Source organism: Saccostrea echinata, unplaced genomic scaffold (assembly GCF_033153115.1).
Source record: "Saccostrea echinata isolate AGI-Se365-2 ecotype Australia unplaced genomic scaffold, CSIRO_AGI_Sech_v1 ptg000046l, whole genome shotgun sequence".
Classification (NCBI taxonomy): domain Eukaryota; kingdom Metazoa; phylum Mollusca; class Bivalvia; order Ostreida; family Ostreidae; genus Saccostrea; species Saccostrea echinata.
In genome coordinates, this window is record NW_026889795.1 from 8,283,646 (window position 1) to 8,297,407 (window position 13,762).

The following is a 13,762-nucleotide window of genomic DNA, read 5'->3' on the forward strand; positions in this document are numbered from 1 at the left end:
CAATTCTGGAGCCACTGATTACAATGAATTCAACCTTTTTCTGCAAGGACCCCAAAAAACTGCAATACCATGAATGCTGGTCAAAATTCGAAGAGAAGGGCACAGGAAAATCACATTTCAAGATATATCAAAATGCCAAAAAATCTTATATTTACATAATTATGTACTCAATTATTTTGGTATGTCAATTAACTGTAGAAGTATTAATAGAACATTTTATGATGCATAGAGTACAAATTTTAAAACTCTTACATTTACATTTGTACACAAATGTTTCATTATATCGATCATATATCGATGATGAAATCTACAATATAAAGTACTGATAAACCGTTATGTTTATTGTTTAACAGGTCATAAGGTGTTCGTATTTTTCCTTGTAAATGGTATATTGCCAATGCAATGTTCTTCCTTTTAAGCAAGATGATCCTTCCATTATGTGTAATAATAGACCTGTGTCATTGTTAAGTTGTTTTGGTAAAGTAATGGACCCAACTATATTCCAACACCTTTACAGTCACTTTCGTGATAACCCCAACAAAAATACTACAGTAAACTATAGATTAATACTATACTTAACAATAGTATCAAACGAAAAACTTTGATTTACTACAGTGAAAACTTTGGGACTTTGATTTACTATAGTAAAAACTTTTAAAACCAACCAAGTTAAATTGTACGTTAGAGTTAACAATAGTAAACTGTAGTTGACTATAGTTTTTTTTAGTATTTTTTGTCAGGGAACAATCTTTTTATTAATACCAAGCTAGATTTTACCTTGTCATTCTACTGTATATCAGTGAATAGAAACATATGACACTATTGTTCAAGCTATTAACGACGGTGAAAAATGTTACATGATATTCTGTGACCTTTGTAAATTGCATTTGATTGTGTGTGGCATAAGGGTCTCTTATTTTAACTCGGAACGTATGGTATAGATGGAAATCTGTTTTATTGGTTAGAGTTATAAGAAGGTGGATCACAACGCTTTTATCCAGAAACCTGTTATCTGACGAAAAACCCATGTATGTGGGTGTCCCTCAAGGTTCAGTGTTAGAACCTTTTTTTTATTTCTTATAAATGTTAATGATGTTGCGGAAGAAATGAAAAGTTTTGTAGATCATTTGCAGATGATAACTCCCTACAGCTATCATCTAAAAATGTCAATACTATCTACAACAACAAACTAATTCCGATTTTCCCAAGCTAGCTAGAAATTTGGTCGAATTTTTTTTTCTCAAATTCAGTCCTTCTAAAACTTAAGAGATTTTTTTTTAACTTTAGAGGAACTCTTTATTATCCTGAACTATTCTTCCAGAAAAAATCAGCTAGAATTTGTTTCTTTGCATAAATATTTTGGAAATTTTAGCTCTGCTGAGCCAAAGGCTCAAAGACCTAATACTATGGCCATTGGTGCGGTGTGCGTACATGTTAACTTTTAGAATAATGCCATAACTCAGGGACTCCTTGGCCAATTATTGTCAAATTTGTTAAAGGGTATCCTTGTCCCTGGGCTCCCATTTGTACTAAAACTAGAGTTGTGACCTTTAAACAAGGGGAGATAATTAGGTAAATAAAACCAAAAGTACTGGTTGCTAAAAGAACCACTGGGCAGATTATCAACAGACTTACATAAGGATGAGGATACGTTGAAGATGAAAAATTGCACAAGGCATCTCCCTAGGGCTAAAAGCGTGGCATCGAGGTCGGTTCAATGTCCAAAACTTACATTTTATTAAAACGTTGATGATTTGCTTATTATTAGGGCTAGGATCATCAAATCTTGTCAGTTGATGCATCTTAGGACGTCATTTCATGTTTACTCAAAGGTTGGTCACGGTGACCACTTTTACTTTTAGAATTTTGTGGGCATTTGTTAAAAATTGATTTTGAGGAATATTTTCGACACTTTAAGGTCTATGATCATTTAACTTTGATGCATCTTGGGTCCTCAAAGTACATCAACGTGACCTACCTTCTGAATTTTTTGGCTAATCTTTTTCAAAACATTAAAGGTCATTATTTTAAATACTGAAAAGTTAAGAATCATCAAACCTTGTAAATTGAAGCATGTTAGGACCTTAAAACATATTTATAATAAAGTAGGTCACAATGACATACTTTTTGAATTTTGCAGGCATTCGTTTTCAAATTGTTTTAGAGGCATATTTTAGACACTTTCAGACTTATGACTATCGAACCTTGTCACTTGATGTATCTTGGGTCCTCGGAGAATGTCAACAAAAAAGTAGATCACCGTGACCTACTTTTGAAATTTTATGGCTTTATTTAAATATCTCAGGAACTTATTGGCTTCGAATCGTCAAACTTTGTCAGTTGATGCATCTTGGATCTTCAGAGAATGTCAGCCAAAAAGTAGGACAACATGACGTACTTTTGAAATTAAATAGCTATGTTTAAAAATCTCAGGTATTTATTGACTTAGAATCATCAATCTTTGTCAGTTGATGCATGTTGAGCCTTCAGAGAAAATCAACCAAAAAGTAAGTCACTGTGACCTACTTTTCAAATTTTATGGCTATATTCAAATATCTTAGTTACTTATTTGCTTAGAAGCATCATACTTTGTCAGTTGATGCACCTTGGGTCCTCAGAATGTGTCAACTAAATAGTAGGTCACACTGACCTACTTTTGAAATTTCATGGCAACATCTAAATATATCAAATAATAAAAGTCTTAAAATCAACAATCTTTGTAAGTTGAGGCATTTTGAGGTCTCGGAGTATGTGTATCAAAAAATAAGTTACAGTAACCCATTTTTGGAATCTCAAAATCTCATGGCCATATCTGAATATTTAAGATAGTAAGGGGCTTCGAATCATCACACTTTGTCAGTTGATTCATCTTGGGTTCTCAAAGTGTTTTAAATAAAATGTAGGTCATGATGACGTACTTTTGGAATTTCAGGGCTTTATCTAATTATAGGATTCTTAGAGACTTCAAATGTAAGTGTACAATTTATCTGAAGAGCGATTCAAGACCCTTGGGTCTCTTGTTTTCTCTCATGATCTTAGTTGGTCTATACATATTGATACTATTCTAGCTAATGCGTGTAAAAAAAAAATTGCGTTAATTTAAAAAAATAAATTTGTAGTCAACTGGAAAACTCTTTCACTCATGTACACAAATCCTTTATTAGTCCACACTTAGAATATGCTTCCTTGCTGTGGGGTTTATGTAATGTAGGTGATAGTGAAAGAAAAATAGAAAAAAATACAATTACATTTATGTACTGCTTAATTGTCACAGGCCTAACTCTATTAGCTTCTGAAGATGCACTTTAATTGAAACTGGATAGATAACGTTTCATGAAAGAAGAAAAATTTCAAGATTAACAAAAATGTGCAAAATTTATAATAGCCAAGTTCCTGAATATCTGATTGATATAATCCCAAATTTGTGTTGTTATTCATCAAGTTACAGTACGAAAACTTCACTTAACTACAACATACCCAAATGCAGATTACAAACCTATTAGTCAACTTTCATTCCCGTTGTTATTGACGAATGGAACTCAATACGTCTTGTTTTGAGAAATGACTCCTCATTATCTACTTTTGAAAATGTATTTTTTCAATAAACCATTGCCACCCTCTTACCTGAGTTTTGGAATACGACGCTTAAAATATATTGCATACAAGGCGTCGTCACAAATATGTGCTTGCTAGTGATCTTTTCAATGTAATGTAATTTTGAGTCCCCTTTCTTCGTGTTGAAGAGGGATGGATATTCTCATGCAAAAAAGATACAGAAGCCAGAAAGGAATTTTTCGATAAATTTCTGCGAATTGAGAAATAACATGCTGTTAATACTTGTACTTTGCATAGGGGAGATGAATCGTTTAATGATGTTGTAAAAGAATACCTTTTAATATTGTACAAACATTAATTAAAAAGTCAGTTCGTTTTTGTTGATGCAATGATTACTTCTAGCAATTTCTATACAACTTGTGTAATATTTAGTGAATGTATCCTATTGATTGTTTGTTCCCCTAAGTATTATGTTTTTTTGTGTTTATTCATTTTTAGCTGAAACCCATATATGTAAATACGTTAACTTTGAAGTAATTCATATGTAGGGAAATGGAACTTTTGCCCAATCCCAGTTGTAAAGTTTAAAGACAACAAAATATGTTCAAATGAAATCAATTTACTATAGAACTGAATGTTATTGTGTATCCATCGATTTTGTTAGAAGGAATTCATTTTCTTTTCTATTTTAGAATTTTAATTTATACAATGTACTTGTATTTGTTTTGTCCTTATTATATACATGTAATAAGAAAACCTTTAGCGAAAAATAAATATACAATGTATATAATAATTAGCTAACCTGAAACAAAATATCAAGTTATCTCTTCTGATTTATGGGTGTCTGGCTTCTGTATGAAGTGTGTTGTCTGTTGTCCTTAAACTTTTTCTTCAAATTTTCAACTTCTTCCCAAGAACCACAGAGCATCCTTGAGTTAAACGGATTCAAGTTTGTTGAAATGAATAGCCACGCCCTCTTTCAAAGGGGTAACCATTTAGAATTAATATTTGATGGCATCATTTAAAGAACTACTGGGCTGACTTGCTGTAGATTCAAGTTTGTTATAATCATGGCCTTGTTGGTGGGTTAAGGCTACAAAAAGATAAAAGTTTAACGCTGAGATATATAGAATTTATAATTCTTCTTCTGGAGAAAAGATGGCTATGGTATTATCTTTCCGACGTTCAGGAACTTTTAAAGCCGCATGGATGTAAAGTAAGAAAAGAGATGTAAAATTCCTAGTTCATTTGTTTTTAAAGGATCGCCATAAATAAAATTCATTTACTTTATAATCCTTATCAACTTTTCATACTCTTACACATTGATAAGGCACAGCTGTTCTAGTGATTTAAAATTTTTTAGCTCACCTTAGCTGAAAGCTCAAATGAGCTTTTCTGATAACTCGTTGTCCGACTTATAAAAACTTTAACGTTTTCATATTTTCAATTTCTTCTCAAGAACCACAAGGCCAATTTCAACCAAACTTGCCATAAAATATTTTTGGGTGAAGGGTATACAAAGGTGGGGTCATTGTAAAATCTCAAGAACCTCCGGGGGTATGGTGGGGCCACAAACAGGGAAACAAAGTTTTACACTTGAGTATAATGGAAAATATTTAAAAATAGTCTTATCAAGAATCACGTTGCCAGAAAAGCTCAAACGAATATGAAACTTCCCGAGGTAATGTAGATTCTAAATTGTCCCAATCATAGCCCCAAGGGGTAGGAAATCAAAATTTTTCATTGAAATATATAAGAAAAATCTTCTAATGAATGAACCACTGGGCCAGAAAACCTTTCCACATTTGCGAAGTGTCCTACCTAGACATACATGTGGTGCAAATTCATTTAAATTGGAGAATTGTCTTTCCCAAGCCCTATAGTAATTTTTAGTGCTTACATGTTAATACCTGACGAGCCATTGTGGTGCATTTTCAGTGCTTCTGGTCCTGAGGAACCAGTGGAGCTTATCTAATTAATTATAACATTTAAACTTTGGTTTATTAATGTTAAATTAATTTAATAGATGTTTAAAACATGAAGCATAGGGGGTGTCACCGCGTCACAACTAAACATTTCAGGATGAAAAGGAGAAACGCATTAAAAAAGCATCTAAAACGCGCCTAATCGCTTAATGAATTTTAAAAGATAAAATTCTCGTCATTTTCTAATCATCAGTTAAAAATTAAAAGACGTCATTGCTACTGTTGATTATAAACTATGTGTTTTACTCTGAAGCTTTGAACAAAGGAAGTGTCGAAATGGGGGGAGGGGGGGGGAACGCCGCAACGAGCTGTAATGTATTTGTTTTTTTGCTTCCAAATAGGGAAATTGTCAGTAGAGAGAGTTACGTTGATTAATTAGCCTCACAGTGAAAAGAATGTAAATAAGAAGGCTTAGCATGTTTATAGATGGTTTCAGCGATTTTTGAGGAGAGTGATGGGTCATTGAATGATTACATGTAGCAGAGGACAGGAAGACCGTAAGATGAGAGGTCGGACGGAAACGTGTAACTGGTGTCTGATGTTGTCAAAAGACATGCGTGTATCTGTTATGTAAAGGGATATGAACACTTTGTCCTATGGTACTGTTCAAAGAATTTCGACAGAGGACTTAATTATGAAAAGAGTGAGTATGCGATGGGTACCAAGAATTCCTAAAGAACAGAGATTTGTGAACGTGTTCATGAATCTCAAATATTTTTTTTTTATTGGGAAACGTTTGAATGTATTACGGCGCGTATCCATTATATGACGTTATTTAGATGCGGCGACTACCAAAATCGCACGTTGTATAAAATCCAATATTTTTTTAAAAGTATAAATCATGTTGAATTGAAATTTTCAGGTCTGATTTGAAATAAATAAAGCTTCCTTCATTTATAATTTCGTTGTTTTACGTCGACTAGTAACAATATAAATAAAGCTTCCATCATTTATAATTTTGTTGTTTTACGTCGACTAGTAACAATATAAATATAGCTTCCATCGTTTATAATTTTGTTGTTTTACGTCGACTAGTAACAATATAAATATAGCTTCCATCATTTATAATTTCCTTGTTTTACGTCGACTAGTAACAATATAAATATAGCTTCCATCATTTATAATTTTGTTGTTTTACGTCGACTAGTAACAATATAAATATAGCTTCCATCATTTATAATTTTGTTGTTTTACGTCGACTAGTAACAATATAAATATAGCTTCCATCATTTATAATTTCGTTGTTTTACGTCGACTAGTAACAATTTTATCGACATTACTCTTGGATCAACCCTCGTAGTTATGATACATAATTCTTTGTATCTTTTTTTTTTTTTTTTTTTTTTTTTTTTTTTTTTTTTTTGGTTCTGTTTTGTTTTGTTTTGTTTTGTTTTTTTTTATTTCAATGAACAGTATTGTCATGGTCACTAAAATAGAAATTCCTGTGAAACGTTTTCAAAACCCTACTCCTCCTACAGTTTTGGTCTAATTTCAATATAACTTGGCACACTAATATACTAAGATACATAATTTCTTTTTATCGGTTTATTGGCGAATGCTCTTGCCATGGTGACTAAAAAAGAAATTTCGGTGAAATTTTTGCAAAACGCTATTCTTTCTACAGTTTTGGTCTGATTTTTACGAGTTGACGGTATCAACTCATGTTATGTGACTTGTAAGGGATTCCCCAATGTATCGAAACTAATCACATTTTCGTTTGCGTACTTTGCGTACGGGTTCTTGTATAATATTGGTTTATTTAAAATTTTCATGATCTACAGAACAAGAATATGTTTCCTGATATGCTTTGACGTGTTTACGAACTTAAATATTTATTATGAATTTTATTGGAATTTGTGTCTATCCGCGAGAGAAAATATTGCTAAGGATATACGGTCAACAAAAGTGACATGTCCAAACAAAGTTTTGATTTATAAATCAATAAATGTTTTATATAATAAGTATTTTGAAAACAGATAATTTTTAAAGAAAATTCACAAAATTGACATTGTACAAACCAGGTTATTTTTACAAGATTGACGTGCTGGTGGTATATAAATAACTAATATTCTTGTGCTGTTATGCCAATGAACAGAGCAGTTTTCCCGCACTAGTGGATGAATCATTCAACACAGATAACACTGCCTACATGTATGTTTGTAAACAAAGCGAGGAGTTTGCAGTAAAGAAACCAATTGCTTATCTCAAACGAAAGAAATGAGCTGTACCAGTTGAACAAAACAATTTTGAAATTAAAGTTCTTATTCAAGTAAAAAAAAATTCGATTACTTAAAGGGTTAGATTTTTTCAGCAGCGGACAACTCTGTGTTCCAATTTCTTTTTCCCCGTTAAAAACACTGTTGAAAATTCCTGTCTTCCACAATCTAGATCTGTTTCACAGCAAGCTTTAAATACAGTAGAGGTCACTTAACATATCTGCGATTCCTTATCTCATTAATTGTCGGCACTACACTGGAAAGTGTTTTCCTTTAATATATCCAGCTGTGTTTTGCTATCAGATGCTGACCATGTGATAAAGTGAATTAATAGTACTGAAGACAATAAATAAAAACAAAAACAAAAAAATTAAATGGGGTGTTATTAATAAATTAAATGTGATATGCATATTTATAAATGTGAAGAGATTAAGAAATCAAATTAATTCAAGAGTAGATAGATAATGTAAATAGTCAATATCATGCCATATTGTGATGAATTTAAAGTCTTCAGTCGAAAAGCCGAAAGAATTGAAATATTAAACGTGCATACATGTATCAATGAAAGTCAAGTAGTTGAATTTCAAGAAAGGCTAAACCGAGAGAAATGATATATAAAATGTGCATATCAATTAAAGTCAAGTAATTATATCTATTTCAAGAGTGACTAAACCAAACGAAATGACATATAAAATGCTCATTTCAGTTAAAAGTCAAGAAGTGAATTTCAAGAGTAGCTAAATCAAGAAAATTAAAATATCAAATGTGCATGTAAATTTTGAAAGACAAGGAGTTGAATTTCAATGGAAAAAAAATCAAGAAAATTGAATTATGTAATGTATATATATATATATATATATATATATATATATATATATATATATATATATATATATATATATATATATATATATATATATATATATACATATATATATATATGTATTAATGAAAGTAAAAGATGTGAATAAATTTCAAGACTGGCTTAATCACAAGAATTGAAACATATTGATGTGCATTGAAAATGTCAAATTATTTGTCAGTACATGTATAAGAAAACAGTGAAAATATTCAATGAGCATGTTTATGAAAAAAATCAATTTGCGCTATTTGTAAGTAATAATTCCCTACTTGTAATACTAATGATTTGACCAATAAGTTTGAGATATGTGTGTTTAAAGCTTTTTCTTGTTTTTTTTTTTTTTTTTTTTTATCTATTTAGGAGTTGTTTTAGTTCTGTAATGATTTTACAACAGTTGTACCATTTTTCCTACTTGAAATTTCTAGTCACTTGATATATAATATTTCTGTCAAATGATATTGAGTGCCCAAAAAATGTTCCCGGTAGTTTTAATGGTGATATTCTGTACTCTGTGACCATTTCAATGATGGTATCCTTTAATATTTTGTAAAAATACAAATTACTTTAATTTAAATGCAAGCTACTTTGTCATTTTACAAAAAAATCCCAAAACTAATTAGTATTACACTGTATTTGTTTTCTATGTTTAAAGGTTCGATTTCTGATAAATTATTATACATTCCAGTAGGTATTAAAAAAATATACGTCTTAAAAATACATGATAGAAAAGTCGTAAATAAAATGATATAATTTTATTTATCAAAGAAAACAAAAAGAAAAGATTTTAAAGTGATAGTTTTCATCATTGCACATATATCACATAATCCAAATATGGATTAGAGACCTCAGCTCATTTAAACATTATATAATCAATACCATCAACTCGTAGTAGTACTTTCAGTACTTTGATTTGTATTACTTCTAACACAACTAGATACACAATTCTGTATATTGTTTTTGATTTCGATAAACAGTGTTGTCATGGTTACTAAAACTAGAAATTTCTATTTTTTTTAAAATGCTACTCCTCCTACAGTTTCGATGTGACTTTAACATGTTTAATATACATGTAACTTGTCACACAGATAGATTACAATAAGATACAAAATTCTGTATACTGGGTTTTCCTTTCGAGAATAAACCAAAAATCTCTCATTTACACACTGCTGCATATTTTCAAGTCCAGATGCTACTTTTCTCTAAGTAGAAAACAGTACAGCTGTAGTCTCAATAGAGACGTCTGGTTTGTATTCCCTTCACTTTTCTCTATTTCAAGAGCTTTGATGTGTTTAAAACAGTTAAAAAATATCCCATTCTGTTCATTCTGTATATAACATTTATAGCACAAAAATATATTTTACTAAAAAAAATAAATTAATAAAACACAACAAAACAATCCAGATAAACATCCAGTTATATAAGCATTGTCCAAGTATTCGTGGCGTGTTTACAATTATTACACAGGTATAAAACTGCACGAATAAATATACACATTTATATTTAATTTCGGGAATTGCACAAATCTCTATAACATCGCAATGTCTCTGGCTTCCACTCTCATACTTTCGGGAAGCTCCTTTTTTCTTCGTTCTCTTTCCCGCTCAATAGCCTCGTGATAATAACCGTAATATTTCCCTTGGTCAGCTCTTTCTAGTGGAACAAAGACATCAGATTTCGGCCAGATGTCTTGTAGATCTCGTGGGGGCATGCTGGGTAAATCCCGAGTGTATCCGAACAGACGACATTCGGGTACTCCAGTTTGCAACACACCTATGTCTTTATGGTAGTATCCTGAAATTAAACAAGAGATGTTTGTGAAACGATTATCCCCCCTCTCCAAATAATTGGAATTTTTCAAAGTCCAAGGGGCAAAACTCAGTCAAAAATTGCTCTATCGTACCTAAAACAGAACTTGACTTAGATTTTTTTATGATACATCTGTATACTAAATTTCATTTCTTAGTCCAAGGGCCATAACTCTGTCAAAAATTGCTCGGTCGAACCCAAAACAGAATTTGACCTAGATATTCTTATGATAAATCTGTATACCATATTTTACTTCAGAATGTGCAACCTCTGCAAAGAAAATGAACAGAAACTGCAAATAATTGCATTTTTTTAAGTCCAAGGGGCATAACTCTGTCCAAAAATGCTCGATTGTACCCAAAACAGAACTTGACCTAGATAATCTTATGATAAATCTGTATACCAAATTTCATTTCAGTTTTTGCAACCTCGGCGAAGAAAATGATCGGAAATTGTTGGTGGACCGACAGAGAGACAGAGAGACAGACAGACCGACCGACCGACATACAGACAGCAGCAAAGCAATATGCCCTCCCTTCTTCGGAGGGGGCATAAAAATAAATTATTGTACAGTATTTCGTGATCGTGGCGATACTTTTTGGTATTAACAGTAATTAATCCAGTTAAAAATTTTGAATTCAGTATATCTTCCAACTTGAACGAAACCCATCTTTATACTAACATGTTGGTATATTTTTTAAATATTTTATCGTGATTTTCCCATTAGATCTTGCTGAAATCATTTTTTTTTTATGAAATTGAGGAGTTGAATTTTAATGCTCTGTTTATGGAAAATATGCACAACCCTAACATGGGTAACGGCTGAAAACAAAATGAAGAAAGAACTGCAAAAGTACGGGGGCATTTCCGAACAGTGTTACGCCTCCATTTCCTTTTTTCCTCCAGTTTCCATTAGATTACAACGCAAAAAAGAACATTGCACTAATTTAATTTCTCTCCTTGCAGCTTTTATGCAAGGAACAGATTCCCTATACCCAAAACACAAAATTACCAGAGGGCGTGTCCCTTTGTCTCATGAAGTCCACCCATTGGCTTCGCTCTGCATCTCCTTGGCGTCACGTTTTGTGTCTCTAGGCAACGATCGGTACTGGTGTTGGTCTACCCAGGTCCTCTCCGACGGAACGTAGTGGGAGTGGCCTTTCCAGATGAGAGATTTTCCATATTCACTGAGATAATTGTGGGTGGGGATGGGGATATGGGACCCTCGGTCAAACAGCCTGGTACCAGCACTCCGGGCGATGCATGACAGGGCTTTAAAAGAAAAAAAATGAATCAACATGGCTGTATTCCTTTCCAAAGACATGATGACTGATTACTGGTCATTCTGTGAAATGTGGAAAAAATAAAATTTTAACCCATCATTCTGTTACATTAAGTACACTGACTAGTTATTAAAAATTTTGTTTTATTTCTGTTCCATAATGTTTTAAAAATTTTAAAGTTTTTGTTAGGCTATTTTATTGAAGCTAGAGTGTCCGGCATCTGTCCATCCGTATGTCTGTCAGTCGTTTGTTGTCTTACAGTCGGTAAACTATCCACATTTTTAACTTCTGCAGAATTACTGTACCAATTTCAACCAAACTTGCCTCAAAGCACCCTTCTTCTGACATGAAGCATATGAAAACATCCTTGGTGTATAATCAATTATAGCCCCGACTGGGGAGGGAAGATGAAACCACATTAAGGGAGAAGTTTTACACAGAAAAAAATCATTAGAACAGCAATGCCATAATAATATGCTATTTATATGCAAGCTTCCTCAGATAATAGCAGATTCAAATTTGTTCTAGGCCCCCGGGGATACGTTGGAGCCACAAGAGAGGATCAAATGTTTATAGTGTGCGCATACATGTAGGAACATATGGTATTTTTTTGTTTAATTCAAAGAAAAGCAGGATAGTCATTTGTGATATTAATATACACGTATCCTCAGGTTTTGTAGCTGCAGATATGTAGCTCTGGTTGAGAAAATTCGGACAGTTTTGTTGCACGCTTTGGGAATTGTTCCTTGTATTATATGCCCCTTTAGGTGATGGTCAGGTAAATGATGGACACTTAATTTACCTGCTCCGATTATTGACAAAAAATTTCGTATTTTGTGTGAATATAGAATTCAAAAGCAACATAAACAAGTGGTGATAATCAAGTTCAAACCAATTTTATGTGATTTTGTGATGTGGATTATGAAATTTTGATTATTGTGTATTTGTATACAATTGTTAACCGTGTCGAGGAGTTCACGAGTGAATACTCTTCAGGTAAGCCTATTGTCAACAATCATGAATTCAGACGTTCCAAACATAATGTTCAAGCCGATTTATTTGAAGAACAAAGATCTTCAATCAGACCAGAGTAACAGGGTAACTGATTTTAAACTCTATGAGGCGATTCATGATAAGATCGGGGATAATATTCACTGTATTCAGCGTGATAGAAACCTTTGGCGAGTGTATCTAAAATGTAAAGAGAGTAGAACAAAGTTGACCGTTGAAGGATTCGAGCTCCGTAACCTTTCTATACAGGTATATGACTCAAATCCCTATTCTACAGGAGCAAAAAGTCCTAATGATCCAGTCCTAAAGGTCAGAATTAGTGGATTGCCGTTATCTGTTGATGACAGTACTATCCTTGAAATGTTGGACAGCTTCCAAGTAGAATTGAAAAGTGAAATTAAATACGAAAAATCAGACACCCGACGACAAACCGCATGACAAGCGTGCTTAACGGCAACCGATTTCTTTGCATAAAGCCACTGGAAACAGGAAAAGTCCCTGCTTAGATTTGTAAATTGTGCGGATATAAAATGTAGATTGTCATTATGGACAGGAGAAGGGTGAGTCTCAGATACAATGCTACAACTGCTGGGACACTGGGCACAGGGCCAAAGACTGTATAAAAGAAATAGCATGCCGTGTATGCAAACGGCCTGGACATAAGTCTGGATCAAAAGATTGTGAGCACTACAGCGAACCTACTGATTGAACAGTGGTGTTCCAAGGAAAGGAAAATCCGCTATCTAACTTTTTTCCCCTGTGATATCAAGGTCTTCGGGGAAACCCACAGATCGGTTGAGCATGCCTGCCAGCTTACTAAAGCTCTTCGTTCTGGAGATTTCAACGCTACTGAAAACATCCGTATTGCTCCAACAGCTCTGGAGGCTAAGAGAATAGGAGATAAAGTGAAGATTCCAGAAAAGTGGCAAGATCAAAAACAAACGGTAATGGAGGAGATTATCCATGCTAAAGCTACACAGGTACCAGAACTTCGCGAGAAACTGGAAAATTCAGATGCTAGCACATTATTCGCCAAAGCCGAAA

At 33.0% G+C, this 13,762-nt stretch overlaps 1 pseudogene; it reads right to left on the minus strand.

Moving 5' to 3' along the window:
- Positions 1-9,920: 9,920 nt before the first annotated feature.
- Positions 9,921-11,748, minus strand: LOC133202006 (uncharacterized; annotated as a pseudogene).
- Positions 11,749-13,762: the final 2,014 nt, after the last annotated feature.